The sequence below is a fragment of the Balaenoptera physalus genome, assembly GCF_965194825.1.
Source record: "Balaenoptera physalus genome assembly, chromosome: 4".
In the NCBI taxonomy this organism is placed as follows: domain Eukaryota; kingdom Metazoa; phylum Chordata; class Mammalia; order Artiodactyla; family Balaenopteridae; genus Balaenoptera; species Balaenoptera physalus.
This window is the reverse complement of record NC_138891.1, coordinates 12,759,468-12,776,558: the sequence shown is the minus strand read 5'-3', so window position 1 is coordinate 12,776,558 and position 17,091 is coordinate 12,759,468. Positions and strand designations below refer to the sequence as shown.

The window sequence follows — 17,091 nt, the reverse complement described above, 5'->3', positions numbered from 1 at the left end:
AGAATTATCACATGAACCCTTTGTAGTCTCCCATTTGCTGACCCCTCCTTCACCTTGTACCTATTGTCCTCTGTGAACTATAGCATGTGGTCTGGGTTTAAAGAGAACTTGGAAAATGCCTTCATCTCTTATAGATGACCCTAGATATGGCTACCAAGCAACAGTCCCAAGCAGTGATGCAGAATCAACCCCACCTTTACCATGATGACATTCTGTGTTCTGAGATCAGCAACTTCAGCACCGGGGACAGAGGCAAATCCCTGTGGACACACAACTCTGGTTTCAATATGAGCCTTGCCGGGCATCTACCCCCCTCTCACCACTGTACACAGGACAGTCATTTGTGATGTGCCCACCTTTCCTGACAATTATGTCCCCATCCTTTATATTACAGGACTGTTTCCTGCTGTGCTTATGCATACAGGACAACATACTCCTTTTCCCATGGGAAGGCTCTGCCATTTTCATTACTGGAACTAGGCACCCATATATCAAACAAGTTCTCCAGGAAGCATTGTTAGCTCCTGGACTGTTTCATACTGATTGTCTACTCTGCTTTGGTGTGTCTCTCTCAGCTATTGGCTGTCAGATGACATCTCCTCATGCACACTGGAGTAGGAGGTGATCTTCAAAACTTTTACATGAGGCACACTTTATGACAAGAATCAATGATACATGTCATAGCACAACAATCTTAAGGTCATGTGTGGGGTACTCAGATATTCTAAGTTATTGACAAGCTGAACAAAATCAAGCTGTCACTCTTCCTAGTATAGTATAGCATGTGACATCCCCTTTGCAGTAGGGGATTAACTGCACACCCTAAGACCAAAATTGTAGTAAGGAAATGAAGTTAAAGAAGGTTCCTGAGAGGGGTGAAACCAGGCAGAAGACAAAAACCAAAATCAGGGCTGATGACTACATATAAGAAACTTTCTCTGAGTTACAGAGAGTCATGAAGCATAGGTCTCAGCCAAGTAAGCCAGTTGATTATAATCAGGAAAGGACACATTGGAATGAGATACCCAGACACAAATGGCCTCTTTTCTAGCAAATACTTATTTTAATTTCCTCAGAATGAGATTTGCAGGCTGAAATGGTCAAAGGGGAAGATTCTCTGAAGCTGGCCATGAGCACTACAATTATAAGGGATAATGGCCTAGGGGACACCTGAAGTGGCAGCATCAGGAGAAGTAATAGCAGATGGCCATAGGAAAAACGTTGAGATGGGGCACTGTTACTGGTATTCATAATGAATAAATACTCCATGGATCTTGTAGTCAAGGGAGGAAATTAGGATTTTTTGCCCAATGGTGGTTCCAAGTCGGAGTCAACACCATAGACTTTGAACTTAGGTCTTAATTTGACCCCTATGCTGGCTTTTCCTAAGGGTCCCTCTTGGCTCCAAAAGCCTTCCTAGTCAACATGGAAATAACAGACAAAAGTTACTCAATGATGGTGTATTAATTTCCTATTTCTTCTGTAACAAATTCCTACAAACTTGGTGGCTTAACACAACACAAATTTATTATCTTACAGTTCTGGGAATCTGAAATCCAAAATGAGTCTCTCTCTAGGCTAAAATAAGTGTCAGGAGAGCTGCATTCCTTACGGATGCTCAAGGGGACAATCAACTTCCTTGCGTTTTCAAGCTTCTGGAGGCTGCCTGCATTCCTTGGCTCATGACCTCTTTCCAGCAATCAATCACTCTGACCTCTGCTTCCATCACCACTTCTTCTTTGGTTCTGACCTTCTTGCCTCCCTTTTATAAGGACCCTTTAGGTTACATTGGTCCCACCTGGATAATCCAGGGTGATCTTCCTATCTCAAGATTCTTAATTTAATCACATCTGCAAAGTCCCTATTGCCTTATAAAGTAACATATTCACAGGTTCTAGAGATTAGGATGTGGACATCTTTGAAGAACCATTATTTTGTCTATCATAGGTGGTATCTTCACTGAAGGCCAAAAAATTAGCAAATGTTAATCTGACCTTCAGGTAGCCGGTAACTCTGGACCCAAGGGCTCAGGGAAAATGGCCTGCTGTGCTAAAAGGAAAAGGATTTATCCTGGTACAATTTGGTCAATTTAAAACCTTTTAAAACTAACATAATTTCTTACTCCAAGAAACTCTCTTTTAAGTCATCTCATTACAATACATCATCATCATTATTTTTTAAATCAACCAATTACAGTAATTTTTGTGTTCTGAAAACAGAAACATGATAGTTGGCTGCTCTCCCAGAACACCTTTTACATTTCTTTCCACATATGAGTATTATGAAAATCATCTCCAGATGAGTAGAGCTGCATGCTGGTATGCTCTGGCTGAAGCTCTCTTGGGGGGCTCACACCCAAGGGAATGTGGCAGCAGGGCCAATCACTGCTTTTGTCCTGGTTAGAGGAGGATGTGGTTGTGAGGCAGGGGTTTAAAGCCCACAGAACTCTGGACAGAAAGTGCTGATCAGGGACTGGAGACTTTATTTTCCTACAGTCACTGTCAAGTCGGACAATTCTACCTCCTTACTCTCTCTCTATGCCACCCCCTTCCTCTTCAATCTCATGCTACTCGTCAAGACAGTGTGATATTTACATTGCAAGACTTCCCCAAAATGACCTGATCCTACGAACCGCCTAGGATGTGTATAAAACATCCTAGGCACCCCACTTAGAAATTCTGATTCTAAGCCTTGCAGGGGCCTTGGAATTTGAAGGGGCCAAGCAATTCTGTTATCTGGCAAGGATGGGCAAGACACATTTCCAAGCTGGGCCGAGAAATAATGCACACTTTTTCACATTTTTTCAATATTTTTCAAGCTGGTGAACTTGAACAAGTTACTTAGCTTCCCGGAACCTGTACAATGAAGAGTTCATAGGTTGTTTGGAGAATTAAATAGGATTGTCTGCACTTTTCACTGTACACAGATCATGAATTATCTTCTCTCCCTGCCCTTCATGCCTCTCCCCATAGTACCTGCCATATTGTGGTTTTCATACCTGGCGGGTGTTGACTGACTACACATGCCATAAAATGACAACCAGCAGCACTTGGTTAATCTTTCTGCCAGGACCTTCCCTACCTACACAGTCATCAACTTTATTGTGTAATTACATGGGCTTTCAGAGGCCTCCCTGCCACACAGCTTCCTCTCGTCCACAAGGAAATGTCCACAAAGGTTCTCCTTTCTTCACAGCACCCAAAGAAAGCTAATGTTCCCCCACAGCTGTGTCAACCAACTTCATAGTTCTAGGAAGTGCCTCCAGGAAGTGCTTGACTTTTATTCTACAAGAGAAAGAATCATGGCAGTTTTACTACCCTAGACAGGGCCCCCTGCTGGCTAGAGAGTTTCTTCACCAGTCTCAAAGTCTCATGTCTCCCTGCAGCAGGAGTGCATGCCACGTGCCACAGGCTACATGCTATTGCGATATATACGTTTAACACGTGCTGTGGAATCAGCTCGATTTTAAATACCATCCCCATTTTATTTTTGGCAATTTTAGGCTTGATATTTTAGCCTTCCAAAGAATCTTGGGAGTATATTATGACTGATGCCCTATTTTATTCTCTCTCTTTACCACTTGTCTCAATTCTCAATCCTCTTTTTCTTCTTAAGGTGATGGCAGTGGGTGCAGAGTGATGATCATGCTCTTATAGTAGTTTATACCTCTTAATCCCCTACCCCTATGTTGCCCCTCCCTTCTCCCGACTGGTAACCACTAGTTTGTTCTCCGTAACTGTGAGTCTGCTTCTTTTTTGTTATATTCACTAGTTTGTTGTATTTTTTAGATTCCACATATAAGTGATATCATACAGTATTTGTCTTTCTCTGTCTGACTTATTTCAGTTAGCATAATACCCTCCAAGTCCATCCATGTTGTTACAAATGGTAAAATTTAATTTTTTTATGGCTGAGTAGGATTCCATTGTATATATATACCATATGTTCTTTATCCATTCATCTGCTGATGGACACTTAGGTTGCTTCCATACCTTGGCTATTGTACATTGGGGTGCATGTATGTTTTTGAAATAGTGTTTTTGTTTTTTCTCAATATATACCCAGGAGTGGAATTGCTGGGTCATATGGTAGTTCTGTTTTTAGCTTTTTGAGGAATTCTTGCCCAAACCATTTACATCTCTTTCTCTCTATACTTCCCACTCCTGACACTATAGCAAAGTGTCAAAGTGTGGCTTCTAGACCAGCAGCATCACCTGAGCACTTGTAAGAAATGGAAATTCTTGGGCTCCACCCCAGATCTGCTGAGTCAGAAATTCTGAGAATGAGGTCCAGAGATCTGTGCTTTAAAAGCCTTAGGTGATTCAGATGTACTCTAGTTTGAGGTTCATCATGCTATAGCGACTTCCTGTCTATCAGCCATCTCCTGAAAACACACTCACAATACATCTAATTGTTAGTAGCTTGGAATACCACCAACCTGTCCATAGAATGCTTAGAAGTCCTCCCCACCATCCCAACTGACCTCATTTTAATTCTCTTTTCCCTCAGATTTCCTTCCCCCACTCTATGAACATGGAGCCACTATCTCATTCTCCACACCCCCCCTTTCCAAAATTTAAAGCATAATAAGCTAAACTGGAAATCACCTGAGAGATAGTCTAAGCCAAATGTGGTAGTGGTGTTATCTCAGTTGTGAGACCTGGACTGTCATGTTGAGTGGTATTCTGAGGTCATGTCCAAGTTCAATGAGTAAAAGCTGACAGGTGCTGAAATGGGAAGTAGCAGCAAAGTGCCCTGCACAAGTTTTACCATGAGGCCTGGGGAAAGGAAGTGACTTGTGTAAAGTCACACAGCTAGTGAGTGGTGGAGATGCTTCTTGAAACCATAAATTATATTCAATACTCTTCTCACAAGACTCATGTTCTTTCCCTTTGCTCTCCCGCCTTTTCTCCATTTCTCCTTCTCTTGACTCTCCATCACCCTTGTAGACTTTCTGCTCATCATTAACATGACTACCACAAACGAGTAAAGGAAATGGGAGGTGGGGCAAATCAACAAACTGAGCTCCTTTTTACTGAGGAGTCTTGGAGAGAGGCAGGTGAAAACCAATGGCTCCATAAAATATGCTGCAGGTCTCCCTCATCAATCTCTCTTACCACGTGAAAGTGAACATGCCTTTCTTCCTTTTTCTTTCCTTCTTTCTCTCCTTTTTGCTTCCTTCCATCAACATATTTTTGCTGGGTGCATACTAAATCCAGGCATTTTTATAAGCTCTGAGGATACAGCAGTTAACAGACCCAAAAAATCCTGCCCTCATAGTCCTTGCATTCTAGTAAGGAAGATAGACAGAAAACAAATAATAAATGACAGAATATATGGCATGTCAGACGGTGATAAGTCTTACGGAGAAAAATTAAATAGGCAAGAGAAATATGAGGAGCAGAGAAGAAAACAGTTGTCATTAGGATGGTCGGAGAAGGCCTCAAAGGAGGTGACAGGTTAGCACAAACCAGGAGGGAAGGGAACACACCGTGTCACAATCTGTGAGAAAAGTGTGCTAAGGCGAGCAAACACGAGCACAAAGTCCATGAGACAAGCACATTCAAGAGAAATTTGAGGAGGGATAGGAGGACACCATATATGTGGCAGAATGAGCCAGGGGGAAGGTGCTGGGAGATGTCACTAAGGACTGATGGTGGGACACGTTGTGTAGGGTCCTGTTTGCCATTGCAGGCACTTGGGACTATACCCAACTCCAAAGTGATGTCTCAGTTCCCTCACAGTTTTGGTGGTGACAAAGCTGCTCATAGTTGATAAAGTAATGAACTCTAAGGTTGTGATGATAGACTGTGCTTTCTTCCCAGAAGTCTCTGCCATCCAGCTTTGCCCCACTTATGATGGACACTCTGGCCCGTGAGAGATAAATATTTTAGGGGCAGGGGGATCTTTGGGGCATGCTCCTTCAAATCCTATTAGACAGGCCTTCTCTATATTTATGTAAGACAATAAATATCCTTATCCTCTCAAATTACTGTGCAACTAAACAGCTCAGGACTGTACAAAGCCCAGCCTTATTCCTTTTGACCTGTCAGTGCACACAGAAAACAAAGACAAAAGAGCCTATTTCTAATTTAAAGGGAATACTCACTTAATTTCACTGTCTCTGCTTATTTGTAAAGTGGATCCTTGGATAAGACACTTTTAAGAAAGTCTGTGCCCTAGGGGGGTCTGGGCAAGATGGCGGAAGAGTAAGACGCGGAGATCACCTTCCTTGCCACAGATACATTAGAAATACATCTACACGTGGAACTGCTCCTACAGAACACCCACTGAACGCTGGCAGAAGATGTCAGACCTCCCAAAAGTCAAGAAACTCCCCACGTACCTGGGTAGGGCAAAAGAAAAAAGAAATAACAGAGACAAAAGAATAGGGATGGGACCTGCACCAGTGGGAGGGAGCTGTGAAGGAGGAAAGATTTCCGCATACTAGGAAGCCCCTTTGCGGGCGTACACTGTGGGTGGCAGAGGGGGGAAACCTCGGAGCCATGGAGGAGAGCGCAGCCACAGGGGTGCGGACGGCAAAGCGGAGAGATTCCCGCACAGAGGCTTGGCGCCGAGCAGCACTCACCAGCCCGAGAGGCTTGTCTGCTCACCCGCCGGGGCGGGCGGGGGCTGGGAGCTGAGGCTCGGGCTTCGGTCGATTCACAGGGAGAGGACTGGGGTTGGCTGAGTGAACACAGCCTGAAGGGGTTAGCGCACCACAGCTAGGTGGGAGGGAATACGGGAAAAAGTCTGCAGCTGCCGAAGAGGCAAGAGACTTTTTCTTGCCTCTTTCTTTCGTGGTGCGCAAGGAGAGGGGATTCAGAGCGCCGCCTAAATGAGCTCCAGAGACAGGCACGAGCCGTGGCTATCACTGCGGACCCCAGAGACAGGCATGAGACACTAAGGCTGCTGCTGCCGCCATCAAGAAGCCTGTGTGCAAGCACAGGTCACTATCCACACTGCCCCTCCCAGGAGCCTGTGCAGCCCGCCACTGTCAGGCTCCCGTGATCCAGGGCCAACTTCCCCGGGAGGACGCACTGCGCGCCTCGGGCTGGTGCAACGTCATGCCGGCCTCTGCCGCCACAGCCTCGCCCCGCATCCGTACCCTTCCCTCTCCCCCGCCTGAGTGAGCCAGAGCCCCCGAAGCAGCTGCTCCTTTAACCCTGTCCTGTGTGAGCGAAGAACAGACACCCTCAGGCGACCTACAAGCAGAGGCGGGTCCAAATCCAAAGCTGAAACCCAGGCGCTGTACGAAAAACGAAGAGAAAGGGAAATATCTCCCAACAGCCTCAGAAGCAGAGGATTAAAGTTCCACAAACAACTTGATGTACCTGCATCTGTTGAATACCTGAATAGACAACGAATCATCCCAAATTCAGGAGGTGGACTTTGGGAGCAGGATATATTAATTTTTCCCCTTTTCCTTTTTTTGTGAGTGTATATGTATATGCTTCTGGGTGAGAATTTTGTCTGTATAGCTTTGCTTCCACCATTTGTCCTAGGGTTCAGTCCGTCCGTTTTTTGGGGTTTATTTTACTTAAAAAATTTTTTGTCTTAATACATTTTTTCTTAATAATTTTTCCCTTATTTTTTATTTTAAAAAATTAAAAATTTTTTTCTTAATAAGTTTTTTATTTTAAAAAAATTAAAAAAAATTTTTTCTTAAATTTTTTTCTCAATAATTTTTTTCTTATTTTTATTATAAAAAATTAATAAATTTATTTTTAAAAATTAAAAAACATTTTTTAATAAATTTTTTCTTAATAATTTTTTTCTTATTTTTTATTATAATAGCTTTATTTTATTTTATTTTATTTTATTTTATTTTATTTTATTTTATCCTCTTTCCTTCTATTTTTTCTCCCTTTTATTCTGAGCCGTGTGGATGAAAGGCTCTTCGTGCTCCAGGCAGGCATCAGGGCTGTGCCTCTGAGGTGGGAGAGCCAACTTCAGGACACTGGTCCACAAGAGACCTCCCAGTTCCACGTAATACCAAATGGCAAAAATCTCTCAGACATCTCCATCTCAACATCAAGACCCAGCTTCACTCAACGACCAGCAATCTACAGTGCTGGACACCCTATGCCAAACAACTGGCAAGACAAGAACACAGCCCCATCCAGTAGCAGAGAGGCTGCTTAAAATGATAATAAAGCCACAGACACCCCAAAACACACCACCAGACGTGGATGTGCCCACCAGAAAGACAAGATCCAGCCTCATCCACCAGAACACAAGCACTACTCCCCTCCACCAGGAAGCCTACACAACACACTGAACCAACCTTAGCCACTGGGGACAGACACCAAAAACAATGGGAACTACGAACCTGCAGCCTGTGAAAAGGAGACCCCAAACACAGTAAGATAAGCAAAATGAGATGACAGAAAAACACACAGTAGATGAAGGAGCAGGGTCAAAACACACCAGACCTAACAAATGAAGAGGAAATAGGTAGTCTACCTGAAAAAGAATTCAGAATAATGATAGTAAGGATGATCCAAAATCTTGGAAATAGAATAGACAAAATGCAAGAAACATTTAACAAGGACGTAGAAGAACTAAAGAGGAACCAAGCAACGATAAAAAACACAATAAATGAAATTAAAAATACTCTAGATGGGATCAATAGCAGAATAACTAAGGCAGAAGAACAGATAAGTGACCTGGAAGATAAAATACTGGAAATAACTACTGCAGAACAGAATAAAAAAAAAAGAATGAAAACAATTGAGGACAGTCTCAGAGACCTCTGGGACAACATTAAATGCACCAACATTAGAATTACAGGGGTCCCAGAAGAAGAGAAAAAGAAAGGGACTGAGAAAATATTTGAAGAAATTATAGTTGAAAACTTCCCTAATATGGGAAAGGAAATAGTTAATCAAGTACTGGAAGCACAGAGAGTCCCAAACAGGATAAATCCAAGGAGAAACATGCCAAGACACATATTAATCAAACTATCAAAAATTAAATATAAAGAAAACATATTAAAAGCAGCAAGGGAAATAAAACAAATAACACACAAGGGAATCCCCATAAGGTTAACAGCTGATCTTCCAGCAGAAACTCTGCAAGCCAGAAGGGAGTGGCAGGATATACTTAAAGTGATGAAGGAGAAAAACCTACAACCAAGCTTACTCTACCCAGCAAGGATCTCATTCAGATTTGATGGAGAAATTAAAACCTTTACAGACAAGCAAAAGCTGAGAGAGTTCTGCACCACCAAACCAGCTTTAAAACAAATGCTAAAGGAACTTCTAAAGGCAAGATACACAAGAGAAGGAAAAGGCCTACAATAACAAACCCAAAACATTTAAGAAAATGGGAATAGGAACATACATATCGATAATTACCTTGAATGTAAATGGATTAAATGCTCCCACCAAAAGACACAGGCTGGCTGAATGGATACAAAAACAAGACCCATATATATGCTGTCTACAAGAGACCCACTTCAGACCTAGAGACACATACAGACTGAAAGTGAGGGGATGGAAAAAGATATTCCATGCAAATGGAAATCAAAAGAAAGCTGGAGTAGCAATTCTCATATCAGCCAAAATAGACTTTAAAATAAAGATTATTACAAGAGACAAAGAAGTACACTATATAATGATCAAGGGATCGATCCAAGAGGAAGCTATAACAATTGTAAATATTTATGCACCCAACATAGGAGCACCTCAGTACATAAGGCAAATACTAACAGCCATAAAAGGAGAAATCGACAGTAACACAATCATAGTAGGGGATTTTAACACCCCACTTTCACCAATGGACAGATCATCCAAAATGAAAAGAAATAAGGAAACACAAGCTTTAAATGATACATTAAACAAGATGGACTTAATTGATATTTATAGGACATTCCATCCAAAAACAACAGAATACACATTTTTCTCAAGTGCTCATAGAACATTCTCCAGGATAGATCATATCTTGGGTCACAAATCAAGCCTTGGTAAATTTAAGAAAATTGAAATTGTATCAAGTATCTTTTCCGACCACAACGCTATGAGACAAGATATCAATTACAGGAAAAGATCTGCAAAAAATACAAACACATGGAGGATACACAATACACTACTTAATAACGAAGTGATCACTGAAGAAATCAAAGGGGAAATCAAAACATACCTAGAAACAAATGACAATGGAGACACGACCCAAAACCTATGGTATGCAGCAAAAGCAGTGCTAAGAGGGAAGTTTATAGCAATACAAGCCTACATCAAGAAACAGGAAACATCTCGAATAAACAACCAAACCTTGCACTTAAAGCAATTAAAGAAAGAAGAACAAAAAAACCCCAAAGCTAGCAGAAGGAAAGAAATCATAAAGATCAGATCAGAAATAAATGAAAAAGAAATGAAGGAGACATAGCAAAGATCAATAAAACTAAAAGCTGGTTCTTTGAGAAGATGAACAAAATTGATAAACCATCAGCGAGACTCATCAAGAGGAAAAGGGAGAAGACTCAAATCAATAGAACTAGAAATGAAAAAGGAGAAGTAACCACTGACACTGCAGAAATACAGACGATCATGAGAGATTACTACAAACAACTCTATGCCAATAAAATGGACAACCTGGAAGAAATGGACAAATTCTTAGAAATGCACAACCTACCGAGACTGAAACAGGAAGAAATAGAAAATATGAACAGACCAATCACAAGCACTGAAATTGAAAGTGTGATTTAAAATCTTCCAACAAACAAAAGCCCAGGACCAGATGGCTTCAGAGGTGAATTCTATCAAACATTTAGAGAAGAGCTAATACCTATCCTTCTCAAACTCTTCCAAAATATTACAGAAGGAGGAACACTCCCCAACTCATTTGACGAGGCCACCATCACCCTGATACCAAAACCAGAGAAAGATGTCGCAAAGAAGAAAACTACAGGCCAATATCACTGATGAACATACATGCAAAAATCCTCAACAAAATACTAGCAAACAGAACCCAACAGTACATTAAAAGGATCATACACCATGATCAAGTGGGGTTTATTCCAGGAATGCAAGGATTCTTCAATATACGCACATCAAACAACGTGAGACATCATATTAACAAATTGAAGGAGAAAAACCATATGATCATCTCAATAGATGCCGAGAAAGCTTTTGACAAAATTCAACACCCATTTATGATAAAAGCCCTGCAGAAAGTAGGCATAGAGGGAACTTTCCTCAACATAATAAAGGCCATATATGACAAACCCACAGCCAACATTGTCCTCAATGGTGAAAAAGTGAAACCATTTCCACTAAGATCAGGAACAAGACAAGGTTGCCCACTCTCACCACTATTATTCAACATAGTTTTGGAAGTGTTAGCCACAGCAATCAGAGAAAAGAAATAAAAGGCATCCAAATCGGAAAAGAAGAAGTAAAGCTGTCACTGTTTGCAGAAGACATGATACTATACATAGAGAATCCTAAAGATGCTACCAGAAAACTGCTAGAGCCAATCAATGAATTTGGTACAGTACCAGGATACAAAATTAATGCACAGAAATCTCTTGCATTCCTATACACTAATGATGAAAAATCTGAAAGTGAAATTAAGAAAACACTCCCGTTTACCATTGCAACAAATAGAATAAAATATCTAGGTATAAACCTACCTAAGGAAATGAAAGACCTGTATGCTGAAAATTATAGGACACTGATGAAAGAAATTAAAGATGATACAAATAGATGGAGAGATATACCATGTTCTTGGATTGGAAGAATCAACATTGTGAAAGTGACTCTACTACCCAAAGCAATCTACAGATTCAATGCAATCCCTATCAAACTACCACTGGCATTTTTCACAGAACTAGAACAAAAAATGTCACAATTTGTATGGAAACACAAAAGGCCCTGAATAGCCAAAGCAGTCTTGAGAACTAAAAATGGAGCTGGAGGAATCAGTCTCCCTGACTTCAGACTACATTAAAAAGCTACAGTAATCAAGACAGTTTGGTACTGGCACAAAAACAGAAACATAGATCAATGGAACAGGATAAAAAGCCCAGAGATAAACCCATGCACATATGGTCACCTTATCTTTGATAAAGGAGGCAAGCATATACAGTGGAGAAAAGACAGCCTCTTCAATAAGTGGTGCTGGGAAAACTGGACAGGTACATGTAAAAGTATGAAATTAGAACACTCCCTAACACCATACACAAAAATAAACTCAAACTGGATTAAAGACCTAAATATAAGGCCAGACACTATCAAACTCTTAGAGGAAAACATAGGCAGAACACTGTATGACATAAATCACAGCAAGATCCTTTTTGACCCAACTCCTAGAGAAATGGAAATAAAAACACAAATAAACAAATGGGACCTAATGAAACTTAAAAGCTTTTGCACAGCAAAGGAAACCATAAACAAGACCAAAAGACAACGCTCAGAATGGGAGAAAATATTTGCAAATGAAGCAGCTGACAAAGGATGAATCTCCTTACAAGCAGCACGTGCAGCTCAATAACAAAGAAACAAACAACCCAATCCAAAAATGGGCAGAAGACCTAAATAGACATTTCTCCAAAGAAGGTATACAGATTGCCAACAGACACATGAAAGAATGCTCAACATCATTAATCATTAGAGAAATGCAAATCAAAACTACAATGAGATATCATCTCACACCAGTCAGAATGGCCATCATCAAAAAATCTTGAAACAATAAATGCTGGAGAGGGTGTAGAGAAAATGGAACACTCTTGCACTGTTGGTGGGAATGTAAATTGATACAGCCACTATGGAGAACAGTATGGAGTTTCCTTAAAAAACTACAAATAAAACTACCATACGACCCAGCAATCCCACTACTGGGCATATACCCTGAGAAAACCATAATTCAAAAAGAGTCATGTACCAAGATGTTCATTGCAGCTCTATTTATGGTAACCAGGACATGGAAGCAACATAAGTGTCCATCATCAGATGAATGGATAAAGAAGATATGGCACATATATACAATGGAATATTACTCAGCCATAAAAAGAAACGAAATGGAGTTATTTGTAGTGAGTTGGATGGAGTTAGAGCCTTTCATACAGAGTGAAGTAAGTCAGAAAGAGAAAAACAAATACAGTATGCTAACACATATATATGGAATCTAAGGAAAAAAAAAAAAGGTCATGAAGAACCTAGTGGCAAGATGGGAATAAGGACACAGACCTACTAGAGAATGGACTTGAGGATATGGGGAGGGGGAAGGGTGAGATGTGACAGGGTGAGAGAGTGACATGGACATATATACACTACTAAATGTAAAATAGATAGCTAGTGGGAAGCAGTCGCATAGCACAGGGAGATCAGCTCGGTGCTTTGTGACCACCTAGAGGTGTGGGATAGGGAGGGTGGGAGGGAGGGAGATCCAAGAGGGAAGAGATATGGGAACATATGTATATGTATAACTGATTCACTTTGTTATAAAGCAGAAACTAACACACCATTGTAAAGCAATTATACTCCAATAAAGATGTTAAAAAAAAAAAGAAAGTCTGTGCCCTAGCTTAATATAACTTTAGGCTTAGATATCAGCAAGGTTTCATTATTATTCCTTCTTGATATTTCCCTTTTGCCATAGAAGTTCCACTCATTTGGGAATACAGAATATAGAAAGAGAAAGGAGCATTCTCTACCATCTGAAGCCATCTTTTTTTTTTTTTTTGAATTTTAGAATTTTATTTTATTTATTTTTTATACTGCAGGGTCTTATTAGTTATCCATTTTATACACATTAGTGTATATATGTCAATCCCAACCTCCCAATTCATCACACCACCACCACCACCCCTCCACTTTCCCCCCTTGGTGTCCATACGTTTGTTCTCTACATCTATGTCTATTTCTGCCCTGCAAACCGGTTCATCTGTACCATTTTTCTAGGTTATATATATATGCGTTAACATACGATATTTGTGTTTCTCTTTCCGACTTACCTCATTCTGTATGACAATCTCTAGATCCATCCACATCTCTCCAAATGACCCAATTTCATTCCTTTTTATGGCTGAGTAATATTCCATTGTTATATGTACCACATCTTCTTCATCCATTGGTCTGTTGATGGGATTTAAGTTGCTTCCATGACTTGACTATTGTAAATAGTGCTGCAATGAACATTGGAGTGCATGTGGCTTTTTTTTTTAAACATCTTTATTAGAGTATAATGCTTTACAATGGTGTGTTAGTTTCTGCTTTATAACAAAGTGAATCAGTTATACATATATATATATATATGTCCCCATATCTCTTCCTTCTTGCATCTCCCTCCCTCCCACCCTCCCTATCCCACACCTCTAGGTGGTCACAAAGCACCGAGCTAATCTCCCTGTGCTATGTGGCTGCTTCCCAATAGCTATCTATTTTATATTTGCTAGTGTATATATGTCCATGCCACTCTCTCACTGTGTTGCAGCTTACCCTTCCCCCTCCCCATATCCTCAAGTCCATTCTCTAGTAGGTCTGCATCTTTATTCCCGTCTTGCCCCTAGGTTCTTCTGACCATTTTTTTTCTTTTTTTAGATTCCATATATACGTGTTAGCATACTGTATTTGTTTTTCTCTTTCTGACTTACTTCACTCTGTATGACAGACTCTAGGTCCATCCACCTCACTACCAATAACTCAGTTTCGATCCTTTTTATGGCTGAGTAATATTCCATTGTATATATGTGCCACATCTTCTTAATCCATTCATCTGTTGATGGACACTTAGGTTGCTTCCATGTCCTGGCTATTGTAAATAGAGCTGCAATGAACATTTTGGTACATGACTCTTCTTGAATTATGGTTTTCTCAGGGTATATGCCCAGTAGTGGGATTGCTGGGTCATATGGTAGTTCTATTTGTAGTTTTTTAAGGAAACTCCATACTGTTCTCCCTAGTGATTGTATCAATTTACATTCCCACCAACAGTGCAAGAGGGTTCCCTTTTCTCCACACCCTCTCCAGCATTTATTGTTTCAAGATCTTTTGATGATGGCCATTCTGACCGGTGTGAGATGATATCTCATTGTAGTTTTGATTTGCATTTCTCTAATGATTAATGATGTTGAGCATTCTTTCATGTGTTTGCTGGCAATCTGTATATCTTCTTTGGAGAAATGTTTATTTAGGTCTTCTGCCCATTTTTGGATTGGGTTGTTTGTTTTTTTGTTATTGAGCTGCATGTGCTGCTTGTAAGGAGATTCATCCTTTGTCAGCTGCTTCATTTGCAAATATTTTCTCCCATTCTGAGCATTGTCTTTTGGTCTTGTTTATGGTTTCCTTTGCTGTGCAAAAGCTTTTAAGTTTCAATAGGTCCCATTTGTTTATTTGTGTTTTTATTTCCATTTCTCTAGGAGTTGGGTCAAAAAGGATCTTGCTGTGATTTATGTCATACACTATTCTGGCTGTTTTCCTCTAAGAATTTGATGGTGTCTGGCCTTACATTTAGGTCTTTAGTCCATTTTGAGTTTATTTTTTTGTATGATGTTAGGGAGTGTTCTAATTTCATTCTTTTACATGTAACTGTCCAGTTTTCCCAGCACCACTTATTGAAGAGGCTGTCTTTTCTCCACTGTTTATTCTTGCCACCTTTATCAAAGATAAGGTGACTATATGTATGTCGGTTTATCTCTGGACTTTCTATCCTCTTCCATTGATCTATATTTCTGTGTTTGTGCTGGTACCATACTGCCTTGATTCCTGTGGCTTTGTAGTATATTCTGAAGTCAGGGAGCCTGATTCCTCCAGCTCCGTTTGTCTTTCTCAAGATTCTTCAGCTATTCAGGGTCTTTTGTGTTTCCATACAAATTGTGAAATATTTTGTTCTAGTTCTGTGAAAAATGCCAGTGGTAGTTTGATAGGGATTGCATTGACTCTGTAGATTGCTTTGGTTAGTAGGATCATTTTCACAATGTTGGTTCTTCCTATCCAAGAACATGGTATATCTCTCCATCTATTTGTATCATCTTTAATTTCTTTCATCATTGTCATAATTTTCTGCATACAGGTCTCTTGTCTCCTTAGGTAGGTTTATTCCTAGATATTTTATTCTTTTTGTTTCAATGGTAAATGGGAGTGTTTTCTTAATTTCACTTTCAGATTTTTCATCATTAGTGTATAGGAATGCAAGAGATTTCTGTGTATTAATTTTGTATCCTGCTACTTTACCAAATTCATTGATTAGCTCTAGTAGTTTTCTGGTGGCATCTTCAGGATTCTCTATGTATAGTATCATGTCATCTGCAAGCAGTGACAGCTCTGCTTCTTCTTTTCCAATGTGGATTCCTTTTATTTCTTTTTCTTCTCTGATTGCTATGGCTAAAACTTCCAAAACTATGTTGAATAATAGTGGTGAGAGTGGGCAACCTTGTCTTGTTCCTGATCTTAGTGGAAATGGTTTCAGTTTTTCACCATTGAGGATGATGTTGGGTGTGGGTTTGTCATATATGGCCTTCATTATGTTGAGGAACGTTCCCTCTATGCCTACTTTCTGGAGGATTTTTATCATAAGTGAGTGTTGAATTTTGTCAAAAGCTTTCTCTGCATCTATTGAGATGATCATATGTTTTTTCTCCTTCAATTTGTTAATATGGTGTATCACGTTGATTAATTTTCATATATTGAAGAATCCTTGCATTCCTGGGATAAACCCCACTTGATCATAGTGGATGATCCTTTCAATGTTCTGTTGGATTCTGTTTGCTAGTAATTTGTTGAGGATTTTTGCATCTATGTTCATCAGTGATATTGGCCTGTAGTTCTCTTTCTTTGTGACATCTTTCTCTGGTTTTGGTATCAGAGTGATGGTGGCCTCAGAGAATGAGTTTGCGAGTGTTCCTTCCTCTGGTATATTTTGGAAGAGTTTGAGAAGGATAGGTGTTAGCTCTTCTCTAAATGTTTGATAGAATTCGCCTGTGAAGCCATCTGGTCCTGGGCTTTTGTTTGTTGGAAGATTTTAAATTACACTTTCAATTTCAGGGTTTGTGATTGGTCTGTTCATATTTTCTATTTCTTCTTGGTTCAGTGTCGGAAGGTTGTGCATTCTAAGAATTTGTCCATTTCTTCCAGGTTGTCCATTTTATTG

The 17,091-nt window shown here is 40.1% G+C and overlaps 1 protein-coding gene and 1 long non-coding RNA gene across 3 annotated transcripts in view; one reads left to right on the top strand and one right to left on the bottom strand.

Moving 5' to 3' along the window:
- LOC309659518 overlaps positions 1-14,058 on the bottom strand; it is a 51,625-nt gene extending 37,567 nt beyond the window's left edge. Inside the window, exon 1 of the long non-coding RNA XR_014262855.1 lies at positions 12,058-14,058. This is a non-coding gene — a long non-coding RNA (uncharacterized lncRNA). The remainder of the gene's footprint in view (positions 1-12,057) is intronic.
- CPNE4 (copine 4) overlaps positions 1-17,091 on the top strand; it is a 629,469-nt gene that overhangs the window by 537,684 nt on the left and 74,694 nt on the right. The window lies entirely within an intron of this gene.